The sequence below is a fragment of the Vitis vinifera genome, chromosome 4 (assembly GCF_030704535.1).
Source record: "Vitis vinifera cultivar Pinot Noir 40024 chromosome 4, ASM3070453v1".
Taxonomy (NCBI): Eukaryota; Viridiplantae; Streptophyta; class Magnoliopsida; order Vitales; family Vitaceae; genus Vitis; species Vitis vinifera.
Window position 1 is genome coordinate 19726918 of NC_081808.1, and position 4943 is coordinate 19731860.

Consider the following 4943-nt stretch of genomic DNA (forward strand, 5'->3'; position numbering starts at 1 on the left):
TGAATGACTGTAGCTTATGGAAGTTGTGTGGTTTTGCTTCTTGCCTCTTCCAATTTAGGAGTGGTGACTGACTGTAATGGTAGTTTGAGGTGTAACTTTCTTAACTTTTACCTTAAATTTTCTTTCTTTCCTTATAACCTTATATTTTACTTTAAATTTTTATCGTTGGGTAATAATTTGAATGAGAATAAAATTTGCTTTTTGGAGAACATGATGATTTTTTTTCTCCATCCTTTCATTTGTCATCCAAAAACCGAAAAGCGTAAGATTTGACCAAAAATAACACGTTAAAAAAAAAAAAAAAAAGTACTAACTAAACTTTAATTCCAAAATAATATATAATTTAATATTTTTTTTATCACATAAACACCCACATCATACAATCATAGTTAGTGACTATGATTTTAAATTTTTTTTTAAAATGGTCAAAATCATAATCGATAATTGTGACTTTAATTTTAAACTTAAAACCATAATTGGTAACTATAATTTTGACTATTTAAATTAAAAAAAATATAATTATTAATTATGATTTTAACTTAAATGTAAAATGAGATATCTTTCTTAATTGTTCATTTGTATTACATTGTATACTTTTTTTTTATTATAAGCAAATTATCATATGTTGAAATGAGAATATGATAAATATTAAATTTAACTTGAACTTGTATTTTTCTAATGACTTACATTATAGTATATAAAAAATAATTAATATATATATATATATATATATATATATATTTGCAAATATGAGTTATTTTTTAAAAATAAATATAATCCATTATATTTAATTTATATTAAATATAATGCCAATTATTTTTATAAAATGAAACAAAAATATTTTTTTATCAAATTAAAAAACCAATTATTTATTTCACATATTATTATTTTTAATTAATCATATAAGTTTATTAACCAATTACATACCTTTAGTAAAAATAATATAATAAATTTATTTTAAAAAATAAAATTAAACATTTCAAATGAAACAATGTAATTTTATATATATGAAAAGTTTTAAGTAAAGATAAATTTATTTATTTTAAATAAAGTTAAATATTTAAAATAAAACAATATAACTTTTTGTATAAATAAAATTAAAATAAAATTTCAAAATTCAAATGCAAATTCAACTCTTTAAGTTTAGAATCAAATTCAAAATTGACTTTTAACTTTTTATGTTTGAAATCGTAATTAAGCCTAAAAATTTATGATTATGGTTTTGATTACTTTAAAAAAATTTCACTATGACGTGGATGCCTATGCAATAGATTTGGCATTATTTTGGAATCGGGTTTAGTTGGTGGATATTCTTTTTAAGATGCCGTGTTTCACGAAGCCATTGTTGACAGTAAAAGTCCAGGATGCGTGATAACAACGCAATCCGCGTGTCAGCAGATCCAACACATACACTTACGTGGAAAAGTAGCCGGCTCATAGGATCCGTCGATTTCTAGCTAACCGCCTCACGAAAAGTAAGGTATCAAATGATGCACGTAGTTTTAGTTTAGCCGTCGATCTTTCGTCAACTCCTTAATCTCAACCGTTCATTGTCTAGGGTTTGTTTATATAAGTGGCTTCATCTCCACCTTGAGATACTCATCTCTTTCGGTCGAGCCTCTCTGCAGCCTCGAAGTTTTGCTTTGCAGATCTATCGTTCTTGCGCGATAGATCTGTTTCTCTGCTTGTCTAATCATATAGATCGCTTCTCGATCTACAATTTGATATCGGTTTTGGTGAATTCGAGGTCATCGAGATTATCTTCTGTACATACTGGTATCTGATTTGTGTTTTTGCCATAGATCGATGCTTCTTACATGTTTTTCTTGCATTTTTATTACATATGTTTTATTGTTTTCCGTTTTCGTGTAAGATTTGTCAACATAGTAGATTCAAATTTACCTGTTATCTGAGTTTATTTCAGGGATTGCGATCTGAGATATTTGTCCTTAGAGATGGCGTATTCTCTATCAGATCTTTGTTCTGACTTGGAGTCGTTTCCCGATTGGCGCGGGGATATTACTCGGGGTGTGATAGCGGATGATACAGCTGCTGAGCATCTGAGGGGACGGAGTCTTCAACATATTGATGGATTTATGTAATCTGGGGATGCGAATCGAATCAAAGGAAAGGTGCCTCTTCATTGTTAGAAAAAAGATGTATAAGACATCGGGACCAAGGCCTAACTTATTTGGTCTGTGTTTCGGTTGTTCTTTGTCATCAGGCCTTTGCCATGACAGGTGCGCTTGCATGGCAGGTCACAAACAATAATAAAAAAAATATATTTTTTGTTCGAGGGGGGGTTCGCACGGGGATTTGCCCGGGTTCTCCCCTCCGGTGTGCCGTGTCCTGCTTTCTCTCTCTCTGTGTTTATTCTTCTTGATCTCTCCTACACAAGGAAATCTGAGCAGCAGCAACGGCAGATCCTGTGAGATCTAGGCGCTAAAGGTACATATTACCAAGCATACAAAGTTGAGTTTTATTATAAATTAGCCTTGTGCAATCCCATTCCTTTTCTTTTTAGTTATGGGATGCAGCACAAAAGGCGCCTTAATTCAGCCTTTCTTTTTAAATACCAATTAACTACATATATATCCTGTGATCGTATCATCATCCCTAATGCCTTTATTCCCGAAATTATAAATTGAGTCAAAAAAAGGGCATTGATTTTGCCGGCCCCGGCTCCTACATGGTTTTCGATATTTAAAAATATTGTTATTAATGATTAAAGTACCTGAAATGATTAAGCATGGTATTTGGTATTTGGTATTTGACAGTTCGCTTTGAGGAATTTTGCCAACATTCGTCACAATTTTTCGAGGTAAAGAAACCAAAAAATGGTGTTCAAGAATTTTAGATGGTTCTGTGCGTTTTACCATTTCAATATGCAATATGTTTCTCATCATCGTAGTTCAATATTTATGCTAGTGTTCACAAAAAATCTATCCAAAAAATTAGATGCATAGGCTTTAATAATTCTACCACTAATGCATGCAATAATCAAGTACTTAATTTCTCAATAGACGAGTTGGTAAACGTTGGTGTCCTCTTATCTGGTGCATTGGCTTTTTATAATTTTGCTAATATTTCAATTTGCACTAAAAACTACAGTATGCATAAGTTGTATTATGTGTTCCAGAATTGTGTAGTAGTTTGTAATCTCCCCTTGTAATAAGTTTTTGTCAGCGGTTTTCTTGGGAGAAATACTATCATTCTTGTAATTCAGCAAGTTAATGTAAAAGTATATCGTAGCGGTTAATTATGTGAAGCGCCGAATCATTTGGCTTGTAATCCTTCCGTGGAGATCCGGTTTGTATTTTCTTCTGGATGGGATGCTTTGGAGGCAGCTGACTTTCGAATGGGTGCCACGAGGCGACAGTTCCATGATCAGCCCTGCATCTGGAGGCGATTTTTTACTCCCATGCTGACTTTTCTGAAGGGCGTTACCAGCAGCAGGATTTTTGTTGAATATCACAGGTGAAAATACTTCAGATTTTGAGAATTTTATGTCTATTTGCTGATGTGTTGGCAAGTCTTCATTTATTTACGTTGTTTGCTTGCCTGAAATTACTGCTGTTGCACGAGTGAATTGTGGATTTATACTACTGTCTGTTGGCTTCATTATTATTTTATTTCTGTGGAATTAATTCTGAAAGTTGCAAATCCTTGTATTTATTCCGGCTGTAAATTTGTTCGTTTAATATTTCTCTTGATTTTTATTTGCAGCCGTTGAAATTGTTGGTTTTATTCTTTTGTCTTCAAACGCCGCACCCTTTGTTCATTTAAAGTGTGAACCGTAATTGTTATCATCTTTATCTTCTGTCCGCTTTTTCATAGCGTGCTATTTTTGTAACTGTGAATGTGAAGCTTCCGATCCTCGCATGTAGAAAGCTTTTCTTTATTTTATGTATGTACTCTTCTCTTCTCGGCCGGTTCAAGTTTTAGGCTCCTCCTTTGAATCCTCGGGGAGTCCTTTTCAGTCATGTAGAAGAGAGGCATTGCTAGCAACAAGTTTACGTGGCCCATTTTGCTTAAGCCAGTTATCAATATTTTTTTTTTATTAGCTATTGCTTTACGAGGTTTGCCTTTATAATCACATATTTATCCTTAAAATTTTGTAGTAAGAATATTATTTTTATTTTTTTATTTTTTTATTTTTCCCGGTCGAGCAAAATGTTTCCCTAATGGTAGTGATCTAATGTATTCGTTAGATAATTAACAAGTTCACCACATTTTCTTTCTTTTTCATCATACAAAGTGACGGTAATATTCTTGGGTGGGGGGAACAGTGTAGGTGATGAAAATTAAATGGGAGATTTAGTGTCTGATTTGGAGAGCCACGTGCGTCTGTGTCAGGAGGGTACCTAAGCTCAAAATTGTTTGTTAATTGCTCAATCCATGACTAACATGTTTTTGAAAAATATATATTATTTTTAGTATTAATTTTTAAAAAAAACAACGTATTTTTCTATAAAAAAAACATTATTTTTAGTATTAAGTTAAAAATAAAACAACGGATTATTGTAAATCGGTGATTAATTTCGAGGTTCATCTAATGATCATTAATATAAGGTTTTATTTTCTTTGATGATCATCACGTTTGAGGTTTATTTAATGGATTTTTAGTTTAGTTGAGATTATTATTAAATAAAGGATTATTTCTAAGTCACCATGTGGTTTTATGCCATTGGATTTACAAACAAAGATTTCTCACCCTGTAATTATTGACTTCACGGGTTAAGAGAATGGTGATTTAATGTATGATTTGAAGTCGCCATGTGCGTCTGTATCGAGGTCCGTAAGCTCAAATGGGAGTGCTCAATACTGATTATATTGGTTTTGAGAGGAAGGTGGTTCGAATCCACTCGGATCTTATTTGTTGTGGTGTTTTTTTTTTCGTATTATTATTTTGTCCTATTTGTAAATAAATTGTGCATGCTTAA

At 31.9% G+C, this 4943-nt stretch overlaps 1 long non-coding RNA gene across 2 annotated transcripts; it reads left to right on the forward strand.

The window, feature by feature from the left end:
• The first annotated feature begins 1425 nt into the window (after positions 1 to 1425).
• Positions 1426 to 4035, forward strand: LOC100852628 (uncharacterized). 2 transcript variants are annotated; one of them, XR_785679.3, is made up of 3 exons: positions 1488 to 1776; positions 1925 to 3477; positions 3727 to 4035. It is a non-coding gene; the product is annotated as an uncharacterized LOC100852628 (long non-coding RNA). The 2 variants fall into 2 exon arrangements; XR_785678.3 differs by lacking the exon at positions 3727 to 4035 and having other exon boundaries at positions 1426 to 1776; positions 1925 to 3621.
• The last annotated feature ends 908 nt before the right edge of the window (positions 4036 to 4943 follow it).